Here is an 18,326-nt window from a genome sequence, read left to right as displayed (position 1 = left end):
GAGAGCGCTTCGGGTCAAGCTAACAGCCTAGTTGCGACTCCCGTACACAGTCTTAATGTTTGATTTTGGGAAGGTACAACCTCTACCTCTATCCCTCAACATATGGGTGACCTATTTGCTTGTAATAATATAAAGCCTTTTCATTAATTAATAAAAAAGGGGGATATGTAGGGAGCCATCCCTGCATTCTCCATTACAAGATGGCGCCTGCATCCAGCAGGCACCGAATGTAAACAAGATTATTGCGCAGGCGCTGGGTAATTTTCCATTCCTTGATCTCTGCCTATTCCGTGGCGTCATATGGCCGGATGAGCTGCAGCCAATCATGGGGTGACACGTCCGAGGCGGCGGTTGCCAGCCTTTATTAGGGATGGGTTTTCTTGGTTCAGTGTCTCCGCTCTGGTAAGCTTATGCTCTCCTCTCAAGACGCATTAAAGCTTTCCTGCAGAAGGATCCGAGTGTCCTGCGTATGATTTCTTGCTGGCGAGAAATACAGAGCGTGCGCGGGACAAGAAACAACAATAAATCATGAGTATAGCTCATCAGTAGAGCCCCTAGCTAGCATGTACAAGGACCTGGCTCCAGTCCCCAGCACCAATACTACTATAATGACAGCAACAATAAATGTTAAGAGGGAGCCATTAAGTACGGCACTGAAACAGAGGTTTGTACCTTCAAAGTCCACTAAACTCTCCTGGGAGACTGCTTTTGTTTTGTTTTATTTTTAGCTTCTTCTCTCTCTGGGTCATGGCCCAGCCCATATCTCTTACCAGTTGTATCTAAATTGCAGCCTGTGGTACCCAACTTTGTCTGTTTGAAGGTAGCCAAAGTGGAGAACCACTGGACTAATAGTTTACATTTGGTAAACAGAGGGAGGGCGTGGTATCAAATGAGATAGGGAACAAACAGTTCCTTGTGGTTATGGTGTGAAATCGGTGGAGAAGCTGGAGGAAGAGCAAGTTCAGGCAGAAAATAATGAGTTCGGTTTGGAAAACACTGACTGCTGTGAAAGGGTCTAATGTCCTAGAGGTGATAGCTGAGAGGGGGAGCCCAGGTGGAGCTAAGAATCAGGCATGGGAAAAGGCAGCTGCTCTTTGAAAGAGGAAATCTTTGGAACAGATGCCATAGGGAGTGAAATGGCCAGTCTACTCATGTTGTGACAGGATGTTGTCATCCACAAAGTTCATACTTGGGAAGTGCACAGTCAAGTTGCAAAAAAAAAAGAAAAAAAATTCTTCACGATGACTTATGTAAGTTTATGGTTTTCTGTTGGGTGGCACTCATAGCCGTCCTGGGCTGAGTGGACATTCAGACTATGGGTTGGAGGTTGGACCTTCCAGAGGTTGGACGAGTCTGAATCTAAGAACTGAAGCTTCAGTTGCTAGGAATGAAGGGGTAGATGAGACTGCTCTATTTCAGCTATATTACAAACCCTGGATTTGTGTTTTGAATCTGACTAGCAAACATTCATTTCAGTTGGTGGTATGCTGTCACATACCGGTTTACCAAAGCAGATGGTGAAGTTTATAGGAATTTTGCCAGTGACAGTTTTTATTAAAATTAAATTATTCAGGACTGGCAAGATGGCTCAGCAAGGCAGACAACTTGAGCTCCACCTCCAGGACCCACAGAGTGGAAGGAGAGAACCAATTCCCACAGGTTGTCTTCTGACCTCCATACACATACTATGGCACGAACACACACACACACACAAACACACACACACACACACACACACACACACACACACACACACACACAAATGAAATAAAAAATAAGTATGCAGGCTTAAATCTATTAAATGCATTATATTTAAAAATAAAGGTAATAAATACTAATTTGTTATCCCCTCCCATTTTAGTGTTGGGTATTGAACCAAAGGTCTTGGGCATGACAAGCCTATATTTTATGGCTGGATTGCACCCAACTTACTTTCTTTTTTCCTGTGTTCTGGCTTCATTTGCTCCCAGCCCACATAGTAGAAACCATCACTTCCAAGCTCCTGAACACAAACCACTCACTGTCTAGCACTTCTCAGTGTGAGTCCAGAACTCTGGGTGAGGAGTTTATAGGCTCGACTTGCTCAGCCAGCCATTCTGAATTTGGCCAACGTTTCTTTTATAAACACAGATGAAGTGTCTGGAGAGATGGCTCAGGGGTTAAGAGCACTGGCTGCTCTTCCAGAGGTCCCAGGTTCAATTCCCACACCCATATGGCAGCTCCCACCCATCTGTAACTCCAGTTCCAGGGGAATATGACACTCTCACATAGGCATACATGCAGGCAAAAGACCAATGCTCTTAAAATAAGAATAAAATACAGATGAGGGAGTCCTGAAGGGCAGACCAAAGAAAGGAAAACAGAAGTCTACATCTCTTATTTCTATTTGTTCTCAGAGTTTTCTCACTACCCTATGAAAAGAAAACTGATTTTTAAAATGGGCTAGCTTAGTTGGTAGAGCGATTGCCTAGCATGCCCAAAGGCCTGGATTTGATCCTCAGAGAAGTATAAACTAGGTGTAGTGGCTCACACCTGTAATTTCTTGGGTAGTAAAGGCAGAAGGATCAGGAGTTGAAGGTTATCCACAACTCTGTAGGAAATTTGCAACCAGCCTGGGCTACATGAGACTCTGACTCAAAATAATAATACTATACATGTGTGTTATATTGTGTGTGTGTGTGTGTGTGTGTGTGTGTGTGTGTGTGGGTGTGGGTGTGTGTGTGTGCTCGCGCACGCGCATGCAACTGTCTTCTTAAGACCAGTCATCTAAAGCATTATGGGAGACCTTAGTGCCATGACTTTAGCATATAGCAAAACCAGCATGTCACCTCTTTGTGTCAACTCTGCAGAAAGATGAAAGGCTCTTGAGGGTGTCAGGCAAACAAAATACACAGCCTAAATGTTAATCTGTAGTTTGTAATGGCCTAGCTGCTTCTCATGGTAGGGTGGGTTGGATTTAATCTAAGACTGTTTGCAGTGAATAACTATCTCTCCCGTCATTCTCCATTCACCATGGGTGTCTACAACTGTTGGATCTCACACATGCTTAGGGCAGCTGGTTCAGTTCATTAACTTCTCACACTGGTCTGCCTGTGGTAAGAAGGAGAGTTTAGCACATGTCTATCAACTTGAGTGGGAGTCAGGACTATGTTTGAGACTATTCACTATTTTCTATTAAGAGGTGTGCACAATTGAAGGCAAGATTGTAGAGAATCCAGATTCCAGATGTACCTGGCCATCCCAACAGTTCTGACATCAAGCCTCATACCTTCCTTGATGTGCTTCTAAGAGGAAAAGTTTTCAGCACCAACATTTCTGTGAACCCCTTCAGCACTTATTCATGGGCATCATTCAGACTTTATAGAGTATAAGCTATGTCATGCTTATTATCTACTCAGAAAGATTATTTTAGGCTGATTTTATTACTACATTTTTTGTTTATGTGTAAATATGCCTATGTGTATGGGTGAGTAGTGTGGATGTTAGAAAAGATAACTTGTAGAAGTTGGTTCTCTCCTTCAACCATGTAATCCCTGGGGATTGAATTCAAACTGTCAGGTCTGGCTGCAAGTCCCTATTTTTACTAAGCTGTCTGGATGGCCCAGGAAGTACTTTCTAAGAACTTTCTTAGGGACAAGGAAGGACTGTCAAAGGACTATCAGATATGTTCAGAGTTTAGGCTCTAATTCCAGGAAGCTGGTGACTAGCTGTGTTTTATTTAAGGCATAGATATATTACTGATTTTAGGAAAATAACTGTTTGCTCTGAGACTATTAAGGCCACAAATGAACCTTGTATGAGTTAGAAGATGTTCAGACTTGACATGGTGGTGCACACCTGTGGTCTTTACATGGGGGAAGCTAAGACAGAAGGAGTTCTCTGCCAGCTGAATTTATATAGTGTTCCCCCAAAACAAACAAACCAGACAACCAAAATACAAATATCCCTCTACTTACAACAGGGTTAAGTCTTGATAAACCCATTGTAAGTTGAAAGCATTCAAGGGATGGGGAGGTGGCTAAGAGGTCAAGTGTGTTCTCTGGAAACAAAAAAGTGTTCGCTGCTCAGCCAAAGGACCCATTTTCAGTTCTAAGTATCTCCTGTCAGCTCACAGCCTGTAATTCCAGCTTCAGGGGATCTGATGCCTTCCAGCTTCTGTGGGCTCCAGCACTCACTTGCACATACCATCACACGGACATAAATGAACAAAAAATAAATCTTAAAAGAAACGCTTTTAATACACATAACCTACCGTGCATCATACTTAGTCTTAGCCTACTTAAATGTGCTTAGAACACATATGTTAGCCTCCAGCTGGGCAAATCATTTAACACAAGGCTTATTTTTAAATGAGCATGTCTTATATCTTATTAATTACTGTACTGAAAGCAAGAGAGAACAAACAGGCTGGATGGGTACATTTTGAACCACTACAAAGTTAAGAAAATTAAATCAAACCATCACAAAGAGCTGTGGAGGTGTGTGTGTGGGTGGGGGTGGGGTCCGTTCGCTGGTAAAGCCTTATCTTGTGAGTTGAAAACCTGATTTTGAGCCCAGGAACCTATATAAAATGCCAGGAGTGGTATGGGGCAGAGGTAAGAGTATCTTGTGACTACTGGTCAGCCAGCCGAGCGTAATGAGATCGCTAGTCTCAAGAGTGATAGCATTTTTGAGAAAGACATCTGAAATTATCCTTTGGCCACACACATGTTCATAACCTGCATGCACATAAGAACACAGATACACAGGCACACACAAATTCTAAGTGGGACTCAGAAGGGATTTCTGTTCAGTACAAACCACACTTTGAATTGTGCAGTTTCTTCTTCTTCTAGGCTCACCGTCTGCAGTCCTATCTCAGGATGCTGGGCAGTGGCAGTGAGCCATAGCTCTTGAGTCAGCCGTGCTGTCACTAGGGGAACCACTTGATGCTTTACCAGTATGTGTGGCTAAACTCTGGTGTTCAACACATTAGAATAGTAAGTGTGTGCCACTCTCAAGGAGCTTGCTAGTTTAATTCATTGGTCTCTTTTAAAACAACGCTTCTATTAATTCTTTGAGAATTCTGTACAATGTATTTTGAACATATTCACCCCCACAACTCTTCCCATAACCACTCTGTCTACCATCCTGTCCCTTCTCACCCAACTTTGAGATTAGTTCTACTCTCCTCTTCCTCCTTTTCTCCTAAGTCCAGGTTTTGTTACCCAGTTAAATTTGGAGGTGGAGACTGCCCTGCTGTATGGTGGACTTACTGGGAGTCACATAATTAAAGAAAACAGACTCTTCCTCTTCCAACAGCAATCAAATGCCCAGAGTTCTTCAGCTAGCAGTGGGATTTCATGTCCATCTTCTCGCTCTATGCACAGATCTCCCGTGTGTTGTCACAATCACTGTGAGTTTACACGCGCGACTCCCCCCATCCGGAAAGCACTGTGTCCTTGATGTTACTGACTACTTCTTTTTTTTTAAGATTTTATTTATTATGTATACAAGTTCTGCTTGCATGTATGCTTGCAGGTGGGAAGAGGGCACCAGATCTCATTATAGATGGTTGTGAGCCACCATGTGGTTGCTGGGAATTGAACTCAGAACCTCTGGAAGAGCAGTCAGTGTTCTTAACCTCTGAGCCATCTCTCCAGCCCTACTGACTACTTCTTGCTCTTAGAATCTTTCCCCCCTCTCTGCTACAAAGATCTCTGAGGACCTGGAGGAGAAGTGTGATATGTATGTCTGATTTAGGGCCAGGCACTTCACAGTCTTTTATTCTCTACTTGTTGATCATTGGAGAGTCTCTGTGCTAATTGTATGGCAAGAACTTCTCCAATGAGAGAAGTCTGATCTATGGACTGAAACACAGTCTCACTCTATATTATAGACTGGCCTTGCCTCTGAATCCTGAATTCTGAGATAACAGATGCCAGCCACCACACCTGGTTAATTGGGGAAGGGAGAAAGGGGAGGAGGGCAGGGAGCTAATGACTAGGAGATCTCAATGCTAAGATGAAGAGTGTGACTTCCTAGGGAAGGATTGCGTCACCCAGATGCTTAGGTAGGATGTGGTCCAGGAAGATCCTTAAGAGAAGGTGACGTCTTCTATTGAGTTTAGATCAGCTGGGTGTGGTGGCACACACCTTTGATCCCCTGCACTCTGAAGGCAGAGACAGACTCATCTTAGTGAGTTCAAAGCCAGCCTGGTCTACAGGGGGAGTTCCAGGCCAGCTAGGATGACATAGTGAGACCTGACCAGAGGGGAGGGGGGCAGAGGGAGAGGGAGGGAGAGACTTGAAAAGGAAAAGTACAAAGACAAGGTGGGACAGGATGTTCTAGTGAAGGGGAGTAGACTGTTGCTGAGGCCGGGACACCACAGAGCTCAACCTCCCAGAACTGACTGTCCTCAAAGGTCCATCAGGGCCTGGGGCTGTAGTTAAAGTGCTACTGTTCACATTCTTATTGATATTATTCCCAAATGGGGACATTTCTATACAGGACACTTACATCATCTCTATTAGTTTTTCGGAGTTTTTAAGGTCTGCTGAGGTAGAGAGGTATTGTGCCTCCAGCTCACAGATGTGAAGTCAGAACCCTGGCATTGCCACGTGGCTCCGTGAGGCTAGGGGAGACCTGTGGAGCTGGAACCCTGTTCCTCATCACAGAGCCCCACCCCACCCCCACCCCCAGATAAGCTGCTCCTAAGCAAGGACTCATTGTACAGCTTCATAACTTTTGGACCAAAGAATGCCGTTTGTTGATTAAGAGCTGGTGGAGGTCCTAAGGCCCAGAACTTCTGTAGTCCTGAAGAGTAATCAAGCATACAGGCCTGACCATGAGACATAGCATGTGACATAGCAACCATGTGACCTTGACCAGGTGGTTCCTAGACCTCTGAGGCTCCGTGTTGCCCCAGCCAGCAGACTTAACCTCAGTTGGTCATGTTCACCAGCAGGGACTCCAGGCTCTCACTCAGTGGAAAACAGGACTGGAAGGTGGCATGTGGTACCACTCATACAACCACTACCCTGCCTGCATGCTCCCTTCCAGCCCAGCAATGCTGTTACCAGCAATTGTGTCACATTTGGGGGATCAGAGCATCTTTACGTATGTGGCTACACTCACCTAGTCTGGATCATCCAGCAGCAACCCCTTCCTAGGGACCTGTACTCTACCAGGAGGCAGAACCAGGCTCCTTGCTGATCTGGGACCCCTCAGTTCCTTCTCCCCCCGCCCCCCACATCTTTTGTCTTCACTAGGGAGCTCTGTTTCTTCTGTAAACACAATCTGTACCTGTAAATAACTTTCTTTCCTCTACAAACCCCTTAATTTTCTTCCAGCTCCTTGGTTTTGTGGAAAGCATGAAGCCAGGTTGCTCTGCTTGCTTCTGCCTTCTGCACTGTCCCAGACCTCTCATGATTATAGTTCTGAGCTAACTGTCTGATTGAAGGAGAGGAACAGAGAGGAGCCGACGGAGAGGTCAACCTGCTGAATCTCAAAACACAGAGTCCTGTCACACAAGCAAGAGACAACCAAGGTTCCCAAAACTTAGAAGTGGGAGAGGAGTGGAAGGGATGGACATGAGCTATGTGATGAAGAATTGTGCATGTATACAGACCAGTTAGGTATGGGGATCACAGATCAGAGTGTGAAGCAGCCCTGTGATACAAGCACATCACTAGAACACAGTAGTTAGTGACTGTCATTCTAACGTGACATTCAGTTACCGGCAGGTCAATAGCTTTCTCATCTACTTACTGTACTCAATGAACTAAATACAATTGAAGTGAACATGTATATATCTTGGGCTGTGGACATAGCTCAGCAGGTAAAGGTGCTTGCTGCCAAGACTGAGGACCTAAGTTCAATCACAACAGAAGAAGAGAGTTGATTGCCACAGCTTGTCTTTTGACTTCCATTTGTGCACCATGGTACATGGGCACTCCTATACACACACATAAATAACTATAATAAGATAAAAAATAATAAATATGTGGATTGCATTTCTTTCTAATTGCTGGGTTTGTTTTGGTTTGGTTTTGATTTTTTTCAAGAACAGCCTTGGCTGTCCTGAAACTCACTCTGTAGACCATGATAGCCTTGAACTCAGAAGATCTGCCTGCCTCTGCCTCCCGAGTGCCGGCTGGCACATGGTAACTTGGGGACAGAGGCAGGTGGGTCTCTCTGAGTTTGAGGCTAGCCTGATCTACAGAGCTAGTTCTAGGACAGCTAGGGCTACAGAGAAGCCCTGTCTTGAAAAAAAAAAAAAAGAAGAACAACAACAACAAAGGAGAATGCTGCTCTTGCAGAGGACCTAGGTTAGGTTCTCAGCACCTACTTGGTGGCTCATAGTAGTCACCTGTAACTCCAGGGGATTGTGTCCTCTTCTGAACTCAGTAGGCAACTGCACACATACACACACTGAAAAATAAAAATTTAAAAATTATTTCTGATTTGAGAATTCCTTCTTTTTTAGTTTTTGTATTTATTTATTTATTTATTTATTTTACATGTATGGGTGTTTTGCCAGCATGTATATATATGCACCGCTAGCATGTCTGGTAACTATGGAGGTCTGAAGACATTGGATCCCCTAGAACTAGAGTTATGGATCATTTTGAGCCACCTTGTAGGTTCTGGGAACCAAACCTGGGTCTTCCAGAAGAGCATTGAGTGCTTTTACCTGATGAGCCATCTCTCCACCTATGGTCTGGGAATTTCTTAAACCTGTCTCTTGATAAGGAATGAGAGAAATATACATACCAAGAGAGTAAGAAACGGTTGGGGTGAGGGGCCCTGATTCGATACTAAATTATAACCAGCTGTGTTTATATTCTCTTAGAGGTGATCTTAAAGTCCGGGTGGGAAAAAGGCCAGATTGTGCCCTGTGTTGACCCAGCTAATCTGTATCCTTAGCATTGTAGGATAATGGGGAGAGAAGAGACAAGAGCCCAAGGGAATGGAGCTGGAGAAAATGACCCAATAGTCAGATGAGCCCCCCAGGGAGCAGGCTGCAGACCAAGACACAATGTCCCAAGGACACCCAGTACTCAGGCAGACAAGCGGAAGCTCCTTTGTTCTGGACCATCAGTTTATTAGAAACAAGACTGTAGTCAGAAGTTGGAGGTTTCAAAAACACCAATCAGTTCCTCAAAGGGAAAGGCTGACAAATGTGAACAGAGTGCTCAGTCACGTGGTTTGAGGGTCAAGGCAATATGTAGGAAGAACAGGAAAAAAACAAACAAAAAAACCCATCAGGCAAATGCCCGTCAAAGCACCTGACAGAGTATGATCCTGTGGCTCTTTGTGATTGGACAGGAGGGAAACCATTTCAGGTTTCCTCAGCTGATTTTAAGGATGCTGTCCTCTCTCAGTGTTCATAGGAGAGTTGTTCTAAGACCCCTACAGATACCCAAACCCCAGGATCCTCATGTCCCCTGTAGACATGGTGTCATATCTGCACCAATGCTTGTCCTCTTGGGTACTGCAAGTGTGTCTAGACTATGATACTAATACAATGCATAAGCTTTATTAAACTGTATTGTCTAGGACAGTGCTTCTCAACCTTCCTAATCCTGGGACCCTTTAACACAGTTCCTCATGTTGTGGTGACTCCCAACCAAAAAAATTTTCAGTGCTACTTTATAACTGTGATTTTTGCCTCTGTTATTCATTGTAATGTAAATATCTGTTTTCCAGTGCTCTTAGGTAACAGGAGTAAAAGGGTCACAACCCACAGGTTGAGAAATGCTGGTCTAGGGACTAATGAAATAAAATATTTAAATCTCAGCCAGGTGATGCCTTTAATCCTTTTTTCTTTTTCTTTTCTTTCTTTTCTTTTTTTCCCCCTTTCTTTTGAAGACAGAGTTTCTCTGTAGCCCTGGCTGTTCTGAAACTCACTCTATAGACCAAGCTGGCCTCAAACTCAGAGAGCTGCCTGCCTCTGCCTCCTGAGTGATGGGATTAAAGGCATGTGCTACCACCAACTGGCTCCTTTAATTTTTAAGGATTTATTTATTTATATGTGTATATGTGTGTGCCAGCATGAGTTTATGTGCATAATATGCACGTAGGAGCCCTTGAAGGCCAGATCCTCTAAAACTGGAGTTGCAGGTGACTATGAGCCCCAATGTATGTTCTAGAAACAAAACCAGGGCTCTCTGCAAGAGCAATATCCACTCTTAACAGTTTCTTTCCCACACCCTCCATCTTGGTTTTTGAGGGAGGGTTGCTCACTTAACCTAGAGCTAATTGACTCCGCTAGGATAGCTTAGCAGGGACTCCAGGGAGCTGCCTACTTCTGCCTCCCCAACACCGTGATTATAGACATATACCACCTGGCTTTTGTGTAGAGTCTGGGATCAAACTCATGTCTTCATGTTTGCACAGATGCCACTTTTCTGACTAAACCCTCTCCCCAAGTCCTGGGTCTCATGTCTTTGCAAAATAAGTATGTTGGATTTGGCTGGGCATGACAGTGCAGGTCTTTAATTCCAGCGGTCGGGAGGCAGATGCAGGTGGATCTAATGTGAATTTGAAGCCAACCTGGTCTAGAACAATCCTCAACAGCCAGGACTGGTTACACAGAGAAACCCTGGCTCAGGAAAAAAATAAAACAAAATAAAAGAATGTTGGAGTAGATCATCTTAATCAATGAAAATTGTTGTTAAGCATGAGCCAGGCTCTGGCTTCCATCCCCCAGCCTGACCCCAAAGCACAAACAAAAAACAAAAAGAACAAAAATTATGATCACATTTTCAGAAACAAAATTCCAAGCTAATAATTTTATGAGTGCCAGATATTTAATATTGAAAGCGCCCGCCCCCAGAAAAGTGCAGGATGAGTGACCTCCTGAAACTCTAACACACTCAACCCCCTCCCCCAACTTTGTCCCAGAATGCCTGAGACCTCAGAACAGCCTTATCTCACTAATCTTAAAACCATTTGAGTGTTTACCCTTAGTTTTTGAACTCTTTAGAATTTAACTGGTCTGAGTTTAAAGATTCATGTGCACATTCCACACTCTTATTTAAACAAGCTGCAGTGATTACACAGCCACTTCTTCTTCTTCTTCTTTTTCTTTTCCCCTCCAACCCTAGAAGATTTTATCATAGTTTTATCTTAGGGCCAAGCATCCATACCTCCCAACTGCTTCTCATTGGAAAGGCCTTTCAAAGGCCAGAGGTCAGATCAGGAGAGTGCTGTAGTTCAGGCAGGTGTAGTAGAGGGTGCTGGGTAAATTTGGCATCACCATAACCAAATGTCCACTCTCTCCCTAGAGCAGAATGTTGTGGGTGAGGAGGAATGGGGTCTCTGGGCACAGTGTTTGACTTGCCATTGCACACAGTGTAGACAATAATTCTACAGTTGTGAACTCTCATCATCTGAGAAGTAGATGTTTAGTATATCTACAGCAATCTCCATAGTAGTATAGGAGACACGAAGGGAAGGGGTAGATTTGAGTGTACTGAGATTTGTTTTATTGGGTATTTGCAAGCATCAATAAGCAAAAATAACACATGAAAGTGCCTGCTGTAGATTAGGCATGGAACATGATGATATGCCCCCCCTCTTTCTCTCTCTCTCTCTCTCTCTCTCTCTCTCTCTCTCTCTCTCTCTCACACACACACACACACACACACACACAACTTAATGCAAGACCTGAAACTTCGGAGAAAGCATAAGGAGAATACTTCAAGACACAGGCATAAGCAGGCAAGAACTTTCTGGACAGGACTCTAATAGCAAGTGAATAACACCAAGCATTAGCAAATGGGATTGTGTGAAACTCACAAGCTTCTGGACAGTAAAGGAAATAACCAGCAGAACAAAGAGACAACCTGCAGAAAAGGGAGCACCTACATAGCAGTCAGGGGATTCCTATCTAGAACATCTGAAGAACTGCTAAAATTATCTCCTAACCAAATTATTTAATCAGTAAACAGCCTTATGAACGAAACAGACAGTTCACAAAAGAAGAAATGCAAATGGCCAAAAAACATTTGAAAAAACTGTTCAACATTCTTTTTCACTAAGGAGACTCTATCTCACCTTGTTAGAATAGCTATTATAAAGAAACAATTGACAGCAGGGATGCAGGAAATCAAAATCTCACATACAACAACTGTGGAAGCCAGTGTGGTTGCTCCTAAGAGACTAAATCTACCTCATGTTCCTGCTACACTGCCTGTGTGTGTGTGTGTGTGTGTGTGTGATGTCCATCAGCAGAAGAATGGACAAAGAAAAGGTGGTGCATCACACCCAATGCAGTTTTATTTGGCATAAAGAAAAATGATTTTTGTGGGAGATGGAGATTGTCGTGTTAAGCAAAAGCCAGAATGAGGAAGATGAATACTGCATGTTTTCGCTCATCTGTAGAGCCTGATTTGTGTATGTGTGTGGCTGGGGAGACAGACAGGGAGAGAGAAAGATAAAACTGAAAAGGGATCTTGAGAAGAGATCTTAAGGGAAGTGAAAGGAAGGAAAAAAGAGACTAATGGAGTACAAGTGGCATGAGAACAGAAATGGGGACTAGTTAGAGAGAGGAAGGTGACAGATAAGAGGAGTAAAGAGAAGATGGAGAAGTTCAGTGGAAGAGGGGATGAGTTAGAACAATGTATAATAACACATACATACAAAAATGGCACAATGAAAAATTAATTTAGGGGCCGCAGTGATAGCTCAGCAGCTAAGAACATGGGTTGCTCTTCCAGAAGACCTAGGTTCAATCCCCAGCACCCACATGATGACTTATAACCATTTATGACTTCAGTCCTGCTGGATCTGATGTCCTTTTCTGGCCTCCAAGGGTATGACACTCACATAGTATGCAAACATGCAGGCAGGCAGGCAAAATATCCATACATGCACTTGATAGTATATAAGCAGAGACCAAGGGCAATGCAATGCTCTGCATATCTTCATGACTGCTGGGGACACTGGAAAGATTCTACCTTGATCTTCCCTGTGTCTGGAGAGTCTTCCCCTGAATCCTGACCCTCGAACCAGAGATTACTATGAGAGACTTGACCCGACCTTCAGCTAAGATATATTACACAGGTGAGCAGCCTGGGGGAGATGATAGGTTTAGAACCATAGTTAAGAATTTAGAGTGTGAACTCTGTGTGATGACCCTCAGCATAATAAAATATAAATTTTGTTATACCAACTATGTGTGTACCTATTTTCTTGCTCACAGCACACACACACACACACACACACACACACACAGACACACACATGCACGCACACACACAGACACACACAGACACACACACACACACACACACACACACACACACACACACACACACACACTGTGCAGGGTGAGAGACTCAAATCTAATTTCATTCTTCTACCTGTGAAAATACAGTTTTCCAAGTGCTGCTTCATTCAGGTATGTGGCCCCTGATAAGTTGACCTCATTCAGTGGATGGTGCCACACCCATGAGTGTATATGCACATAAATTTCACTCTATAGGTTATTTTTAAAAAAGAGAGGGAGAGTTTTTGAAGTTGGGAGGGAGTTGGCTGCTTTTCATCCAAAGTGTGCTTTTGACACTTTTGCTAAAAACTAGGTGATTATAGCTGTGTGAATTTATTTCTTAGTCCTCTACTTTATACAGTTGGTCTACATGTATTATTTTGTGCAGTGCTATGTTGTTTTTGTCACTATGGCTCTGCAGTATAACTTGAGGCCAGACATGGCAATGTCCCCAGCACTGTTCTTTTGGATTAGGGTTTTGGGGAGGATTGTGGAAGGACTTTGACTCTTTAGTATCTTTTGTGCTTCCATGTGAATTTTAGGATTGTTTTTGCTAGTTATGTGAAGAATGTTGTTGGAGTTTTGGCGGGGATTGTGTTGAATTTGTACATGGATTTCCAGTATATATTCATTTCACACTATTAATTCTAACAATACACAAGCATGGGTTATCTCTCCACCTTCTAGAGTCTTCCTCAATTTCTTCCTTCAGTGTCTTAAAGTTTACAATGTAGTGTATGTGTGTGTTTCTGGAGATTAAATCTAAGGCATTCAGACAAACACCCTCCTAATGAATAAAACATCATCCTTGGCCCTTATATTTTCTTTCTGTTATTTTTAGTTACTTATTCAACTCTTTTGCTTTAACATCCAGTAGGTTCTTAGAGTGAGTAAAAATCCCACCCCTGGGCTTGGACTGAGGAGCACAGGCTGAATGCTCAAGAAGTGTTGAATTCCATCTAGAGTGCCTGGAGGAGTGTTCATTCTGGTGGAGGTTTCTGCTGGTTCATGTTATATTTTGAGTCAATCCCAATGTTACTTGCCTGCGTATGAGACCCAGTTACAGTGGTCCCAATGCCTATTGTGATGACACTAAATCAAATCTTCCTATTGTACTTTAACAGGTGTCATTGTATAATTCTCTTCCTTTAAGACCATTCTGAGCAACTTGTTACATGCCTTCATTCGCTCTGGCTCCACCTAGAGCTAAGGTTGATCACACTCGCCCAGGACACATCCCAAGGATATGAGAAAGGTGTATCCCAGAAGGAAACTGGGGGTTGTCTCTGCAGGGGGAGTATAAGCAGTGCTGGGGAAGCAAACAGCCATGACCATCACAATAGGCGTGATATACATATATAGCCCTTTCTGGTTAGTTGACTTTGTTGCCATTTGTTCATGGCTATGTTTTTTTTTATTAATTATTTTTATGCGCATTTGTGTTTTTACTACATGTATGTCTATGTGAGGGTGTCAGATCTCCTGGAACTGGAGTTACAGACAGTTGTGAGCAGCCATGTGGGTTCTGGAAATTGAATCCAACTCGTCTGGAAGAGCAGGGGACCTGGGTGCTCTTAACCACAGAGCCATCTCTCCAGCCCCATCATGGCTATGTTTATAGACATGTATGCATTACAAAGGCATTGATCCCCCTGAAACTGGAGTTACAGGCACTTGTAAGATGCCTGACATGAGAGCTGAAAATTCAGGTCTTTTGCAAGAGCAGTAACTACTGTCAATTGCTAAGCTTTCTGGGGCTCAGGAATCATTGTGAAAAGGGGGAAAGAAAGATGGTAAGAGCCAGAGCTTGGAGGAACCTGAGTGAAGCAGTGTCTTCTGGACATGACAAGGCCACTGTATTCATGAACTCAAAGCAGTTGTGGTAGAAATCACATCTTAGTTATTGTTCTATGGCTATGAAGAGACTCCATGACTGAGGCAACTTATAAAAGAAAGCATTTAACTGGTGGCTTACTTACAGTTTCAGAGGGTTAGTCCATGATCATCAGAATGGAGAACATGGCAGTAGGGAGGCAAGCAGGTATGAGGCTGCAGCAGTAGCTGAGAGCTCACATCTGATCTAGAGGTAGGAGGCAGAGAGAGAGAGAGAGAGAGAGAGAGAGAGAGAGAGAGAGAGAGAGAGAGAGGGCCTGGTGTGGACTTTTGAAACCAACAAGGCCACACCTCCAAATCCTTCTCCAAAACAGTTCTACCAACTAGGGACTAAGAATTCAAATACATGAACTTATGGGGGCTAGACTCACTCAACCTCCTCCCAATATATAATTTGAAATTTTTTTTTTTTTTACTAATTCTTTGAGAAAAATCATACCTATATACCGCCACCAATCCTCCCTTAACTCCTCCCAGGTCCACCCCCTCCAACTCCCTCCCAACTTCAAAAACTCTCCCTCTCTTTTTAAAAAATAACCTATAGAGTGAAATTTATGTGCATATACACTCATGGGTGTGGCACCATCCACTGAATGAGGTCAACTTATCAGGGGCCACATACCTGAATGAACACTGACTGTCCCTCCCCCATCAGCCATCAGCTGTCAATGGGCTACTGGGCTAAGGGTAGGGCTCACCAGCTCCTCCCTCCTCCAGGCTGGATTGTTGACTGGCTTGATCTCATGCAGGTCTTGTTCTGGAGTTCATAAGTACTGTGGTCCTGTCATATCCAGAAGAGTGTTTCACTCAGGTCTTCCCCAACCTCTGGCTTTTATAATCTTTCTGTCCCCTCTTCCAAATTGATCTTTGAGCCTCAGGGGAAGGAAAACAACTTCTTTATAGCTTCTTTCATTGTATAAAAATTAAAATTTGTGGGCTGGGGAATTGGCTCAGCAGATAAGAGTGCTTACTTACTGCTTGTGGTGGTTTGGATAAGAATGCCCCTCGCCATAGGCTCATATATTTGAATGCTTAATTACCAGAGAGTGGCCCTATTTGAAGGGATTAGAAGGATTAAGAGATGTGGCCTTGTTTGAGGAAGTGTGTCTCTCAGAGTCTCTCTCTCTACCCATGGATCATGATGTAGCTCGCAGCTGCTACTCCAGCATCTGCATGCACGCTGCCATGTCCCCCACCATAATGATAATGGACTACACCTCTGAAACTATAACCAAGCTCCCTATTAAATGCTTTCTCTTATAACAGTTGCTGTGGTCATGGTGTCTCTTCACAGCAATAGAACAATGACTAAGACAGTGCTCTTGCAGAGGACCTGAATTAGATTTTCAGCTCTCATGTTGGACAGCTCACAATCACCTAAAACTCCAGTTTCAGAGGGATCCAAACCTTCTGGACTCTGTGGGCAAATGTGCTCATATACACGCAGACATATACGTATACACATATTTTAGTTTAAAAAATTAAAATAATGTGGCTGGAGAGATAGCTCAGTGGTTAAGAGCATGTACTGCTCTACAAGAGAATCAGAGTTCAATTCCTGGCACCCACATCAGGTGGCTCATAAACATCTGTAGCTCCAACTCCAAGAGATCCAACTCCTCTGACCTCTGTGAGCAACACATACACAACATTTTTAAATAAATAATTTAAAATAAAAATAAATCACAGGTGTGGTGGCACAGACCTTTAATTCTAGTATTGAAACAGCAGAGGCAGATGGATTTCTGTGAATTTGAGGCCAGTCTGGTCTACATAGTGAGTCCTAGAAAAGCTAGAGCTACATAGTAGGACCCTGTCTCCAAACAATAGCCACAAAAACAAAATAAAAATAAATCTGGTTTAAAAATTTTTAATGTATCTATAGTCTAATGTAACTTCTGTTTTGTGGTATGGTGATTTCCTTCCCTGCCTTGTAATGGTTTTCTCCATATGGGTTAAACATCTGTACTGCTATTTTGGTCAGAATAAATTTAGGAGCCTGGCGTTGGTGGCGCACGCTTTTAATCCCAGCACTGGGGAGGCAGAGGCAGGCGGATCTCTGTGAGTTCGAGGCCAGCCTGGTCTCCAGAGTGAGTGCCAGGATAGGCTCCAAAGCTATACAAAGAAACCCTGTCTTGAAAAACCAAATAATAATAATAATAATAATAATAATAATAATAATAATAATAAGTTTAGGGGTGTAGTGGTAAACAACAATCTCCCTAAAACCTCAATAACCTAACTCAAAAGTTTATTTCTGGCTTTGAGGTGTAGTGATTGGCAAGAGTGTGTTCTGAGTATGTGGGATGCTCTGGCTTTGATCTCCAGCATCACACAAATACTTTAAAATGTATTTCTTGCTCACACTATATGATGGCTCGCCAGAATGCTTTGTTGGCCGGAGGCACTCGGGTACTAGAGTGATAAAAGCTCCACCTAAAACATGTCCTGCCATCACCAGTGCAATTTATTTTTAAAAGTTTTTATTAGCATATATGACACATGCTAATGAGTTTCATACATGTATATAGTGATTGTATTCAACTCCACTCACCACCTCTCATCTCCCTCTTACTCCTGCTGATCAATCCTCTTCTTCGAACCTAGTTCTGTTTCTACTTTCACATCTTCTAAAAACATTTTTTTTTTTCGTGGAGAATCAACTAATTTAGTTAGGGTTCTTTATAGGAAAGTGTTCAGTGATTAGCTGTTACTTACAGTAGCATGGGCAACTTGCCGTGGCTATACCCTTGAAGAAAATATCCTTCTTTCCCCCAAGGTCTCACAAAGCCCCACCCCTCCCTCATCCTTAATGGAATGTTACTGGGCCCAGTCTTGTACAGGTCTTCTACAGGTAATTATAGCTGGTAAAAGGTCAAGAATGCACCTGCCCTGTCCTGCCTGGAAGACAGTGTTCCACAGCACTCCACCCCTTCCTTGGGCTCTTATTCTTTCTGCCCCTTCTTCCACAGCGGGTAACTTACCTTTTCATTTTGCAAGGTATTTCAGTGGGGAGATTGAGAAGAGTGTCAAAAGAGAATATATAGTCAGATGTGATGGAATGTGCCTTCTATTCCAGCACTGGAGGGGCAGAGGCAGGTGGATCTCTGTTTCTGTATTACTGGGATTAAAGGCAGCCTCTGTTTCCATAGTACTAGGATTAAAGGTATACATACTG

At 43.3% G+C, this 18,326-nt stretch overlaps 1 long non-coding RNA gene across 3 annotated transcripts in view; it reads right to left on the bottom strand.

Annotated features, from left to right (window-relative positions):
* LOC107978037 overlaps nucleotides 1-18,326 on the bottom strand; it is a 40,206-nt gene that overhangs the window by 15,366 nt on the left and 6,514 nt on the right. For 2 of the 3 annotated variants that reach the window (XR_004769628.1, XR_003485171.2), the window contains exon 2: nucleotides 8,351-8,412. This is a non-coding gene — a long non-coding RNA (uncharacterized LOC107978037). Of the gene's footprint in view, nucleotides 1-8,350; nucleotides 8,413-15,234; nucleotides 15,337-18,326 lie in introns of those variants that run through there. The other variant, XR_004769629.1, reaches the window with a different exon arrangement.

Source organism: Cricetulus griseus, chromosome 4 (assembly GCF_003668045.3).
Source record: "Cricetulus griseus strain 17A/GY chromosome 4, alternate assembly CriGri-PICRH-1.0, whole genome shotgun sequence".
NCBI classification, from domain to species: domain Eukaryota; kingdom Metazoa; phylum Chordata; class Mammalia; order Rodentia; family Cricetidae; genus Cricetulus; species Cricetulus griseus.
Note: the sequence above shows the minus strand (reverse complement) of the source record. Positions and strands in the feature narration are given on the sequence as shown.